Below are 15,462 nucleotides of genomic sequence, written 5' to 3' on the forward strand. Positions count from 1 at the left end.
ATCACATGTGGAGGCCGGGAAGTATCTCTCAAAGAACACTTCCTTGAAGCGGCTCCACGTCATCTCTGTTGGACCAACTCTCTGCTTCTCCAACAAGCTCACTGCAATCCACCATCGCCCAGCCTCCTTAGAAAGCTAGAAGGTAGCATAGAGGACTCTCTGCTTATCTGTGCAGTGTAAGACCTCTAGAATCCTTTCAGTCTTCTCGACCCAGTCCTCTGCTATCATCAGTTTGCATCCTCTTGAAAACGTCGGAAGGTGCATACGTGTGAACCTCTTGATGGTACACCTCGCAGCAATAGGAGAACGTTCACGTCTTCTAACACTCCGCCTAATCTCCCACAATACCTACCTCATCAGCCCTCGAGGTACAAAAGGAGACTCATCGCTCGCAATCTCCTCGGAGCCACTATCCAAGTTGTTATGCTTGGGCTCCATTTTGAAAAATAGAATAGGAATCGGTTACAATTCCTACGTCATATACAATTTACACAATCATGGATATCTAATCATATTAACTACCAATCTCACGAGTCCAGGTCTGTCCTATCACACCGACAAGAAACCATCAATGGTTTGCCGTGATTTTACTGAAATCGTCATTTCAGGAAAAACACAAAACACCGCCAATGAGTCCCTGTCCAACAACCAAACAACCCTCAACCTATTCTACCAACTTCCTACTTCCTATATTCTAGTATGTACACATAACTACGCCTAACCAAGTCTACAAGACCTAGCAACCTAGTTAGCTCTGATACCAAACTGTCACGCCCCGAACCCGATAATGGGACCCAGGGTGTGATGTAGTGACCTAACATGTCCCTATATCATAAAAAACACACATCATACTATAATGAATGAGGGTCCGACCCCATGGAGTTTTCGTATACCATATACACATTCACATACACAACATATACATAGCGGAAAAGTTCATTCCATACATACATAGTACCATACTAGAGTTTATACAAATAGAGTCTAAGCTCTATAATACAAAACATAACCCAGGGTGCCAGCAATACCCAAATCGACAACCCTGTTACAGTCCAAGTACTTACACAAGTACTCTACGCAGTAAAACGACCACCATGCTTCCCACACTAGGATGCTATTTCCAGTTACTCAAAGGACCTAAAACATGTACATACAATAGGGGTGAGACACATCTCAGTAAGGCAGAATCAGGTTATGTCGGTGTGTGGCATATGAGTGTTATCATGATATAAAACATACATAGTTCAGTTCCAGTATTTCCATAAAATAGTTCTAATATAATTCTCAACACACACATGATCAAGCAACCTAGTGTCGTCACACCCTTCGGCACGAAGCCGACCCGCATTACACAGCATCCCTGGCACATGGCGTAGCCCCAAGCTCTCATGGCATCGTACCGATACATCTGGTGGATCCACACCCTTCTGTGATCAGCCGGTAAGAGGGGATATTTCACGCCCTCAGATATAGATCCAGACACTCTTGCCACTAGCAGGTGGTATTTCACACCCTCGGATATAAAGCCGGACACTCTTTCACAACCTAGAACAATTTGGAACACACGTTCCTATATCTCATTTCAACAAATCACAACTCAATGCATATTCATATAACAATTCATTCCACACTCATTTGGTAATCACAAAATCATGATTTTCAAAATACAGTTTAAACAAGTCAAGGCACGACCATCTTACTATCTACAGATAATTACCTACAATCTTACTCTCTACAGATCTACCAAAACGGAAATGAAAACCGATTCTTACCTCAATTTTTGGGTTAAAACAGAACACGTTGAGATTCCTTCCCTAATCCCCGCAGTAATGTCGGATCGTCAATTCTAACAACGAATGACGAAGAAATCTAGAGAGAGGGAGAGAATGGAGCTTCAAGTTCTAGAGAGAGAGAAAAAAATTTGGATATCTTAGCTTATAAGCAACCCAAAATGATATTTATAGCACCTTTGACCCGGCCAACCTCGTTGACAAGGCGGCGTCTTCCTTGACAAGCCAGCGAAGTAAATTCGTCGACGTAGCGGTGGCTTCGTCAACGAGCCTGAGATTTTCAGATTTCCCAAAATATCTCGGCTTCTCCTCGTCGACGAACCTCTGCATTTCGTTGCCAAACAATAAAAGGGCCTTCATCAACGAAACTCAGGCTTCGTCGACAAAGTCTGCACAATTTACTATTTTACCCCTTTCTTATTTATTTATTCCATATTTCACAAATCGGGTTCTTACACATTGGATACAAATGGGTATTTGTGCACAATCGAAATGAAAATAATGAAATTACTCGATATAAAGCAAGACTTGTCGAGCAAGGTTTCTCGCAGAAACCTGGAATTAATTATGAAGAGACATATTCTCCTGTAATGGATGGAATCACTTTTACATTTCTAATTGGGCTAGCAGTTGCTGAATGACTGAGCATGCGTCTTATGGACGTAGTAACAACATACCTATATAAATCGTTGGATAGTGAAATTTATATGAAAATCCCTTAAGGTTTTGAGTTGCCTGAAGCAAAACCTAGTAATTTATATTCAGTCAAACTCCAACGTTCCTTGTATGGATTAAAGCAATCTGGGCGCATGTGGTATAATCGATTAAGTGAGTACCTAGTGAAAGAAGGATTCATAAACAATTCAATTTGTCCATGCGTTTTTATTAAAAGATCAGAATCTGGATTTGTTATAATTGTTGTTTATGTTGATGATTTGAATTTAGTTGGGACTCCTGAAGAGCTCACTAAACCTGCTAATTATTTAATGGCAGAATTTGAGATGAAAGATTTAGGAAAGATAAAATATTGTCTTGGCCTACAGATTGAACATTTAAATGACGAAATTTTTGTTCATCAATCTAAATATATTGAAAATGTATTGAAACAATTCTATATGGATAAAGTTCATCCTCTGGTATTTCCAGTGATGGCGTGATCACTTGATGTTAAGAAAGATCCATTTTGACCTCACGATGAGGGGGAGGTATTACTTAGTCTGAAGTACCTATTTAAGTGCCATCGGTTCTTTGATGTATCTGGCAAATAGTACTAGACCTGCCATTGCATTTGCTGTGAATCTACTAGCAAGATGTAGCTCTGCTCCTACTCGGCGATACTGGAATGAAATTAAATATATTCTTCGTTATTTGAGAGGTACATCTGATTTGGGTCTATTTTACTTTTTTAATTCCAAATCTCAACTAGTAGGATATGCAAATGTTGGATATCTATCTGATCCTCACACTGCTAAATCTCAAACTGGATATGTATTTCTTTATGGATTAACTACTATATCATGGAAATCAGTGAAGCAGACGATTACAGCAACATCCTCCAATCATTCTAAAAACTAGTTATTCATGAAACTAGTAAAGAATGCATGTGACTTAGATCAATGATTTCTCATATCCAAGAAAATTGTAGCCTTCAATCAATCAAAGATATTCCACAGTTTTGTATGAAGACAACCCTGCATATATAGCTTAACTGAGAGGAGGATACATAAAGGGTGACAGGACAAAGCATATCTCTCCAAAATTTTTCTACACGCATAAACTCTAGAAGAATGGTGATATAGATGTATAACAGATCCAATCAAGTGATAATCTAGCAGATTTATTTACCAAGGCTTTACCAACTACAACATTCAAGAGATTGATTCATTTATCAAAATGAGACATCTTAAAGATCTTAACTAGATAAGTTAATATATGGGTGACATCCAATGGAGAGTGTTGTGAAATGAATGGTAGATGTCACCATCTATGTCTTTAACATACCTGCCCCATCTCCATCATGTTTCCTATGCATGTGAATCCATTATTATTTTCAGACAAACCCACTTTCCCTTTTAATTATAAAAAAATATATTACTTGCTCTTCCCACGACTATATAAAGGGAATCACCTGATTAAGATAAGGTGAGGAAAAATAAAGAGTGCAGAGTGCAAAATGCAGAATGCGGAATAATGAGCATACAGAAAATAGAGAAGAAAGAAGCAGGAGAGAAAAGAGAAAGTGAGATATTTTGTAAGGTAAGAAGGTGAGATATTTGTACAAAAGTCAGGTATATTTTGTAATTCCTCTTAAAATAGTGGATTTCAGATCACATCTGCCCATGGAGTAGCTGGAAAATATCTGTCAAAGAACAAATCTTTAAATCGGTCCCATGTCATGGCTATCGAAATCACCCTCTGCTGCTCCAATAGTCCCACCACAATCCACCACCTCTCAGCCTCTCCTATCAGTCTATAGGTGGCGAAAAGGACCCTCTGTTCCTTAGTACACTGCAATACAACCAAGATTTTCTCGATCTCCTGCATCCAGTTCTCAGAGGCTACAGGATCAACTCCACCTGTGAACGCCGAAGGATTCATCTTCGTAAACTTCTCTATGGTGCACCCATGGCCTGCAGATGGACCACTCTGCTCCCTCGAGCTCCTAGCGATCTCAGCCATGACCTGCTGAGTCACGCTACGCAATATCACGTCAGAGTCGGTCCCAGCTGCACCTGATGGTCCTGCTCCATCACTGCCACTCACATGGGCACTATTTCCTTCTGGATCCATCCTTAAAACAACAACCACAACTTAGGAATTCTATCTTTATAATTTACCCACCTATCTTCACCATTTATCTCAACATTCCTAGCCCATTTCTAATCCCCAGTCCTACATTCTAGGAACACAACCCGACAATAGCTTACAATGGTTTTCCTGAAATCGTCACCCCAAGAAAAAAACAGAAACTACCACGGAAGTCCTGCCTCGAGACTGTAGAACAAAACCTCAAATCATTTCCTAGACTCTGGTATTATTTCCGCTGCATTCTAAAGTCTATAGGACCAAGCAACCTAGGCTCCGATACCAAACTATCACAACCTGCTTATTTTCCTCATTTTTTTTTATATAATAATAAAATCAACATCATACATTCCAACTCAGCAGATCACAATCCACCTAGACCTGTGGGTACCACGGATACATCAAAACACAAAATAGAAGCCTAAGTAGTAGAAAGTATACAATCATATACATACCATCATATCATACATCACAACATACCTGAATCTCAGTATATACATCCCAAAAATCAGATCTAGGGACATTCCCCACAAAATCTAACTATCCCTACGAAAACTTACCTTTCAAAAAGGGCAATTAACTCGCACTAGACCAGCGGGGCTTTTCCCGCTCTCCTATCTGGGGCTCTTGAAAAGTTTATAAGATTTAGGGGTGAGACACCTCTCAGTAAGGGAAATAAACTAATACTAGTGTGTGGCAACATGAGTATTCTGTGTTGTACATATATCATACATAACATATTCAATAACTATTTTGTCAAATCTGGGAAAACATGGATATATACATATATCAACACATGGCAGAACATACTGCATGTTCATAAACATATCTCATCTCATATAATAATAATAACATAAAAACAATCCTGGTAGGTTAGCTGGCTGTTGTCATGTATTACCCCCACATGATTGGGTTGTGTGGCCCGAAGGCGGGACTTGACAATGGTTGGCCGACCACTGCCAAGTCAAACATACAGTCTGTAAGTTCGATGGGTCTGCCTGACCTGGTCCGTACACCAGGAGCGATCATACACACTTCTTTAAAAACCACATCAACCATCCAATCTCACACCACTTCGTATAGCGACGTTAACAAAAATATCATGATCATGAGGACCATAGACACATAGCAACGGTACTGTGCAAGTGCTAACCTAGACCAAGCCAACCAGGTTCTGATACCATATAGCATATACTGAAACTGTGATACATGGATATTTCATATTATTAATTTTCACTTAAATCATATAATTTCACATTTATACGTATATCATGAAAATCACCGACCCGTACGCCGGTATTACACATTTTATCATAGCACGTCTCGTACGCCGGCAAATCATAGCACAACTCGTACGCTAGCAAATCACATCATAGCACGACCCATATGCCGGCAAACATATCATAGCACAGCCCATACGCTGGCAAATCACATCATAGCACGGTCCGTACGCCGGCAAACATATCACATATAAAAATCTCGGCCCATACGCTGATTTTCCCAATTAAAAAAATTCGTATCATAAACATAATTCCAGAAACAGTATTTCATAGCATTCTATACTCATGCCACACTAAACAGATTTTCCATATTCAATATATCATCATTTTAACAATAATTTCCCAAATAAAAATCATATATACATATACACATATTTACTTTTTCTGAAACCAGATGTTATAGTAGTATACATAATTTCAACAAATACTAGTTTAGTTTATCCCCTTACCTGACTATTGAGAAAGCCCCCAAAATAATTTAGTCTAACCCTCGTAGGATTTCCTGACCAATACCTTGAAACTGAAAATTTTCAGTATTAAACTTCAGTATTTTCATGCTTACATCATTTCTTACAACTACCACAAGATCAAATTTGGCTAAAAAAGTCTTACCTCAACTCAGGGATGATTTCCAACTAGCTTTCACCAACGATCCGCTCCGGCATATTTGCAAAGAACTTTGCCAGGAGCATTGGGGTGGCAAAGGATTGTCGATCCAGCGTAAATTTGGCCCGAAATCGAAGAGAGAGAGAGAGAGAGAGAGAGAGAATCGAAGGGGAGAGAGAGAGAGAGAAGAGGTAGCTTCGTTTGTAAGTTAAAAATCTGGATTTTTACATATATATAGAATTGAATTCGTCGACGAGCCACGTGCTTCGTCGACGAATCCTTCATTAATTTTGTCGACGAAATTCATTCCTCATTAACGAAATTCAGGCGGCTCGGAAACCTCTCTCGGTATTTCTTCGTCGACAAATCCCTTGTATTCGTCGACGAAGTCAACTGCTTCCTTCTGTTTCCGATTTCCATTTCCCTTCCTCTATATCATTTAAATTCCATTTTAAATTCAGGTCGTTACATTCTCCCCTTCTTATAAAATTTCGTCCTTGAAATTTACTATTCATGTAGCTTATCATCCCTTAATAAGAAAAGAGTCTACTTATTTTATTACTCACCTTCACTTATGGCGGAGGAATACCGTGGTTACATTTCGAGTCTTGGGAGATTACATATAGAAAAGAAAACCATTATCCTAAAACTAAAATACTACACTAATTATACCATTACATGTACCTGCAAAAGAAAACTACTTAACTACTTACATTTTATCCAATCAAACTTCTTGAAATAGATGCGGATACTTCTGTTTCATCTATTCCTCAGACTCCCATGAAGCCTCTTCTATCACATGATTCCTTCCCAAAACTTTTACCTGAGGAATCTTCTTGTTACGTAACTCCTGTACTTTCCTATCCAGAATCTGTATTGGTACCTCCTCATATAACAGTGAATCACTAAGCTCCAATTCATCATAACTGATGACATGAGAAGGGTTTGGGACGTATTTCCTCAACGTAGTAACATGGAATACGTCGTGGATCTTGGACAACACAGGTGGCAAAGCCAGCCTGTAGGCTATCAGTCCCACTTTATCTAGAATCTCAAATGGACTGATAAACGTAGGACTAAGTTTACCCTTCTTCCTAAATCGCATAACCCCTTTCATCGGAGCTATCTTCAGAAACACATGATTACCCACATCAAATTCCAGATTCCTACGGCGATTATCAGCGTAACTTTTATGTTGGCTCTGTGCTGCACTAATCCTGTCCCTGATAAGCCGAACCTTATCACGCGCTTGCTGCACAAGCTCAGGCCCCACTACTCACCATTCACCCACTTCATCCCAAAACAAAGGAGATCGACATATCCTACCGTACAAAGCTTCAAAAGGTGCCATGCCAATACTGGACTAATAACTATTATTATACGCAAACTCTACCAGCAGCATGAACTGAGTCCAGCTACCCCCAAAGTCTAATACACATGCACGGAGCATATCCTTTAGTATCTGTATCGTCCTCTCAGTCTGCCCATCTGATTGAGGATGGAATGCCGTACTAAACGATAACTGAGACCCCAGAGCCTCCTGCAAACTCTTCTAAAAACGTGATGTAAATCGCGGGTCTCTATCTGACACAATCGATACTGGCACTCCATGAGAACGAACTATCTCCTGAATGTAGATCTCCGCTAAACGGCTGAGGGGATAATTGATCTTGATAGGTATAAAGTGGGCGATCTTAGTTAGTTAAATGATCAACAATCATCCAGATGGCATTCTGGCCATGTAACGCCACCGGCAATCCTGACACAAAGTCCATAAATATATGATCCCACTTCCACTCTGGGATAAATAACGGTTGCAACTACCCTACCGGCCTTTGGTGCTTAGCCTTTACCTGCTGGCACGTCAAACACTGGGCTACATACTCGGCGATCTCTCTCTTCATGCCACTCCACCAGAACTCTCGCAGATCCCTATACATCTTCGTACTACCGTGATGAACCGTATACAAAGATCTGTGAGCCTCTTCTAAAATAGTCCTCTTGATCTCAGTAGCAGCAGGAACATATAATATGGAACGGAACCACAAAGTTCTGTCATTTGGTATACTGAAATCCTCCCCCTGACCCATTTGTACTTTGTCTATCACCACTGCCAATTCCGGATCTTCCTTTTGAGCGGCTTTAATTCTTTCTTACAGAATAGGCTGCACCACTAAACTGGCAATGTGAGCCTCAGAACCACTCTCAACTAATCAATGCTGAGTCTCTCCAGATCCATCATGATCGGATACTAGATTTCCATAGCCGTCAATACTGGTTCCCTGGATTTCCTGCTCAATGCATCGGTTACCATGTTTGCTTTCCCTGGGTGATAACTGATGGTACAATCAAAATCTTTAATCAGCTCCAACCACCTTCTCTGTCTCATATTCAGTTCCTTCTGCGTGAAGAAATACTTTAAACTCTTGTGGTCAGAGAAAATCTCACACTGCTTGCCGTACAAGTAATGCCTCCAAATTTTCAATGCGTGTACCACTGCAGCCAATTCAAGATCATGTGTAGGGTAGTTCTTTTCATATTCTTTCAACTGCCTGGACGCATACGCCATTACCCTACCATGCTGCATCAACACACAGTTAAGTCCCTTCAAAGACGGATCATTGTAAATAGTATAACCCTCACCCCCAGACGGGATGATCAACACTGGCGCTGTGACTAACCTCCTCTGCTTCAGCTCCTGAAAACTCTGCTCACAGCTGTTATCCCACTCAAACCTGACATTCTTCCTCGTCAGTCATGTCAAAGGTCCTGACAAAGTTGAGAATCCCTCAACGAAACAGCAATAATAGCCAGCTAGCCCAAAGAAACTCCTAATCTCCTGGACATTTCTCGGTCTAGTCCAATTCACTACTGCCTTAATCTTGCTAGGATCCACAAAAATACTGTCTCCAAATATAACATGCCCCAAGAACACGACCTTCTCCAACCAAAATTCACATTTACTGAACTTGGCGTACAACTTATTTTCTCGAAGTGTCTACAAAACCTGCCTGAGGTGCATCTCATGCTCCTCATAGCTCCTCGAATAGACCAGTACATCATCAATAAACACAACAACAAACTGGTCTAGGTATTGATAAAAGACTTTGTTCATCAAGTCCATAAATACCGCAGGAGCATTCCTCAAACCAAACGGCATAACAAGAAACTCGTAATGCCCATACCTGGTCCTTAAGGCCGTCTTCGCGACGTCTTTTGCTTTCACTTTTACCTGATGGTAACCAGATTTGAGGTCAATCTTTGAATACTCCTGTGTACCCTGGAGCTGGTCAAACAAATCGTCAATACGGGTAGAGGATACTTGTTCTTAATTGTCACTTTATTGATCTCCTTATAGTCTATACACATTCTTATAGTCCCGTATATCTTCTTCACAAATAAAACTGGAGCTCCCCACGGAGATACACTGGGTCGTATGAAGCCTTTATCAAGTAGATCTTGTAACTGATTCTTCAATTCTGCCAATTCTGCTGGCGCCATCTAATAAGGTACTTTAGAAATCGGTGCTGTACTTAGAAGTGGATCAATAGTAAAATCTACCTCACAATCGGGTGGCAAGCCTGGTAACTCTTTTGGGAAAACATCTGTAAACTCCTTTACTACAGGCGTACTAGCAAGTTTCAATTCATTTTCTAACATCTCTTTCACAATAGCCACAAACCCTTGACACCCACTCAGTAATAGTCTCCTGACCTGAATAGCTGAAACTAGCTGAGGCGGGGATTGCACTCGCGACCCTACAAACTTGAATTTTGTTTCCCCCAGAGATCTGAATATCACTTATCGTGCTCGACAATCTATGCTGGCAAAATTAGCTACTAGCCAATCCATGCCAAATATAACGTTGAACCCGTGCATGTCTAACACTATCAGATCAGTAGATAAAGTCTTTCCTTGAATATCAACTGGACAACCTCGGAGCACCCTACTACACCTCACTATTGACCCAGTCGGTGTAGATACTAATAGTTCGACTTCTAATAGTTGTATTTCAGCCCCACATAATTTAACACACCTCGAGGACACGAACAAGTGTGTAGCTCCAGAATCAAATAATGCAATAACTTTAAAAGAAAGCATAATGACCATACTTGTCACCATGTCACTTGACATCTCAGCCTTACTCGACGTCAGAGTAAACACCCTAGCTGGAGCCGTATTCCTCTGCTGGCCCCCACGTGGTGCCTGATAACCTCCCCGATATAGTCTAGAAGCTGGAACTGCATCTGGTGGGGTAGGAAAGTCTCGCACCATATGTCCCAATCTACCGCAGCGATAGCACACCGAGACTGCATCTGGTGGGGTAGGACAGTCTCGCACTATATGCCCCAATCCACCGCAGCGATAGCATACTACACCACCAGCTTGGCACTCTCCCCAGTGCCTTCTACGACAGGTCTAACAGACTGGAGGACCCTGACCTATCTGCACCTTGCGACCTCCCGTCTCCTGTCTCTGTCCACTGCCATGGTTTCCTCTCCTCCACTAGCCCGGTCTATGACCCTACTGGTAGCCGGTAGATGCAGATATCTTCTTCTGTCCCTGCTCCTCTGCATCAAGACGCTCACCAATCTCTGCCAAAACCGCCTTGTCGACTAACTCTGCAAAGTCCTGGATCTTCAGCACCACCACCTACTTGAATATGCTCCGTCTCAAGCCTCTCTCAAAATACCTCGCCTTCTTCACTTCATCAGGAACAATATATGGGGCGAAACGAGAGAGCTCGATAAAACGTTAACGTGCTGCATACTGCTGGACCGATAGCTGTCCCTGCTTCAGACTCAGAAACTCTTCTACCTTAGCCTCCCTTACAGTAGCTGGAAAATATTTGTCAAAGAACAAATATTTAAATTGGTCCCATGTCATGGCTATCAAAGTCACCCTCTGCTGCTCCAATAGTCTCACCGTAATCAACCACCTCTCAGCCTCTCCTATCAATCTATAGGTGGCGAAAAGGACCCTCTGTTCCTCAGTACACTGTAATACAACCAAGATTTTCTCGATCTCCTGCATCCAGTTCTCAGCGGCTACAGGATCAACTTCACCTGAGAACGCCGGAGGATTCATCTTCGTAAACTTCTCTATAGTGCACTCATGGCCTGCAAATGGACCACTCTGCTCCCTCGAGCTCCTAGCAATCTCAGCCATGACCTGCTGAGCCACGCTACACAATACTGCGTCATAGTCGGTCCTAGCTGCACCTGATGGTCCTACCCCATCACTGCCACTCGCATGGACACTATTTCCTTCTGGATCCATCCTGAAAACAACAACCACAACTTAGGAATTCTCTCTTTATAATTTACCCACCTATCCTCACCACTTATCTCAACATTCCTAGTCCATTTCTAATCCCCAGTCCTACATTCTAGGAACACAACCCGACAATAGCTTACTATGATTTTCCTGAAATCGTCACCTCAAGAAAAACACAGAAAACTACCACGGAAGTCCTGCCTCTAGACTGTAGAACAAAACCTCAAATCATTTCCTAGACTCTGGTATTGTTTCTGCTGCATTCTGAAGTCTACAGAACCTGGCAACCTAGGCTCTGATACCAAACTGTCACGACCTGCTTATTTTCCTCATTTTTTTTTATGTAATAATAAAATCAACATCATACATTCCAGCTCAGCAGATCACAATTCACCTGGACCTGTGGGTACTAGGGATACATCAGAACACAAAACGGAAGCCTAAGTAGTAGAAAGTATACAATCATATATATACCATCATATCATACATCACAATATACCAGAGTTACTACAATTACTGAATCTCAGTATATACATCCCAAAAATCAGATCTAGGGACATTCCCCACAAAATCTAATTGTCCTTACAAAAAGTTACCTTTCAAAAAGGGCAATTAACCCGCACTAGACCAGCAAGGCTTTTCCCGCTCTCTTATCTGGGGCTCCTGAAAAGTTTATAAGATTTAGGGGTGAGACACCTCTCAGTAAAGGAAATAAATTAATACTAGTGTGTGGCAACATGAGTATTCTGTGTTGTACATATATCATACATAACATATTCAATAACTGTTTTGTCAAATCTGGGAAAACATGTATAGATATATATCAACACATGGCAGAACATACTGCATTTTCATAAACATATCTCATCTCATATAATAATAATAACATAAAAACAATCCTGGTAGGTTAGATGGTTGTTGTCATGTATTACCCCCACATGACTGGGTTGTGTGGCTCGAAGGCGGGACCTAACAATGGTTGGCCGACCACTGCCAAGTCAAATATACAGTCTGTAAGTTCGATGGGTCTGCTTAACCTGGTCCGTACACCAGGGGCGATCATACACACTTATTTAAAAACCACATTGACCATCCAACCTCACACCACTCCATACAGTGGCGTTAACACAAATATCATTATCACAAGGACCATGGACACATAGCAACGGTACCGTGCATGTGCTAGCCTAGACCAAGCCAACCAGGTTCTGATACCATATAGCATATACTGAAACTATGATACATGGATATTTCATATTATTAATTTTCACTTAAATCATATAATTTCACATTTATACGTATATCATGAAAATCATCGACCCGTACACCGATATTATACATTTTATCATATCACGGCTTGTATGCCGGCAAACCATAACACAGCCCGTACGCTGGCAAATCACATCATAGCACGGCCTGTACGCCGGCAAACATATCATAGCACAACCCGTACGCTGGCAAATCATATCATAGCACGACCCGTACGCCGACAAACATATCATAGCACAGCCCGTCGGCTGGCAAATCACATCATAGCACGGCCCGTACGCCGACAAACATATCACATATAAAAATCTTGGCCCGTACGCTGGTTTTCCCCATTAAAAAAATTCGTATCATAAACATAATTCCAGAAACAGTATTTCATAGCATTCTATACTCATGCCACACTAAACAAATTTTTCATATTCAATATATCATCATTTTAACAATAATTTCCTAAATAAAAATCATATATACATATATACATATTCACTTTTTCTAAAACCAGATGTTATAGTAGTATACATAATTTCAACAAATACTAGCTTTATCCCTTACTTGACTACTGAGAAAGCCCCCAAAACAATTTAGTCTAACACCCATAGGATTTCCTGACTAATACCCTGAAACCGAAAATTCCCAGTATTAAACTTTAGTATTTTCATGTGTACATCATTTCTTACAACTACCACAAGATCAAAATTGGCTTAAAAAACCTTACCTCAACTCAATGATGATTTCCAACTTGCTTTCACCAACGATCCGCTCCGACATATTTGCAGAGAACTTCGCCAGGAGCGTCGTGGTGGCTACGGATTGTCAATCCGGCGTAAATTTGGCCCTAAATCAAAGAGAGAGAGAGAAAAAATCGAAGAGGAGAGAGAGAGAGAAGAGGTAGCTTCGTTTGTAAGTTAAAAATCCGGATTTTACATATATATAGAACTGAATTCGTTGACGAGCCACGTCCTTCATCGATGAATCCTTCATTAATTTTGTCAACGAAATTCATTCCTCGTCAACAAAATTCAGGCGGCTTAGAAACCTCTCTCAGTATTTCTTCATCGACGAATCCCCTGTATTCGTCGACGAAGTCGATTTCTTCCTTCTATTTCCGGTTTCCATTTCCCTTCCTCTATATCATTTAAATTCCGTTTTAAATTCGGGTCGTTACATTCTCCCCTCAATAATACCTGTCCCAAAATACAAAACCCTACACAAACTTACCCTCTAAACCAGGGTAATCAATATACTCTCTATCCGCGAGCCTGATCTGCTCGCCCAGCTGGCTCACCTGAAAAATGTTAAAGTCATGGGGTGAGTCGACACTCAGTAAGTGGAAATATGCTATTGCTAGTGTGTGGCAACTAAGTTAGGAATACTGTTTAAATAACAACTGAACTATAATACAATAGTAAATCTATAAAGCATATCTTTCTTTTCATAATTTAAAATATAACTGTATCATTTGTATTTTCTATTTTTCATACTGCTAATATCATATTATACTCATCATATACTGTAAAACTATATACATATACATAACTGTGCTTTATCCTTGGAACTCTGTATGTCATGATTTGACCCCTCATGACAGGGTTGTGCGGCCCGTAGGTGGGATTTAATCTGGTCGGCCCTCCAGATAAGTTAATATACTCTACACTACCTCCGCCCGACCAAACTGCATCCACTCCTAGACTCGGGATTGGCTTCTACCTCGTCAAACTGGCCCCCTCCATCCAGTGAACCGGGGAGCTGCATACTCTCCGAGCACGGTCGACGGTACCCACATACTATCTGAGATACGTGGTTACACTCTATCTATATCCAGCAACGGTACCATGGTCTGTATTCTTTATCTGTACTGTATCTATCTGTAATCTTCCTCAAGGATCTGATACTATATATATATATATATATATATATATATATATATATATATATACTCTTATACTGTTTTCATCATGTTTCCAAAATTATCAAAACGTTATCTTTCTGTATTGTAAATACTGTAATCTCTGTATACTGTATCTGTAGCATCTTGATGCTATCTCTGTATATCTATCTGTATACTCTGTATGTATACTCTGTATGTTATGGTAATAGGAAACATGACAAACTATAAATACTGAATATACTGTTTTGTATAAAGCTGTAATATATACTGATTTGAGTAAAATTGTAATATACTATTCTGGGTAAATATCTGTGATATACTGATCTGTATAAAACTATAACATACTGATTTGAATAAAATTGTAATATACTGTTATGGATAAAATATCTGTAATATACTGTCTATATCTGTGTAATTAGTATAGTATGATATACTGTAAAAACTATATAAGTTTTTCATCACATAAATATCTACTCAGGTCACACAAACATTTAAAACTCATATTCTGTAAAACTGGGTAGTAAATTGGTATATACATATGTGTAAA

Source organism: Malania oleifera, chromosome 8 (genome assembly GCF_029873635.1).
Source record: "Malania oleifera isolate guangnan ecotype guangnan chromosome 8, ASM2987363v1, whole genome shotgun sequence".
Taxonomy (NCBI): Eukaryota; Viridiplantae; Streptophyta; class Magnoliopsida; order Santalales; family Ximeniaceae; genus Malania; species Malania oleifera.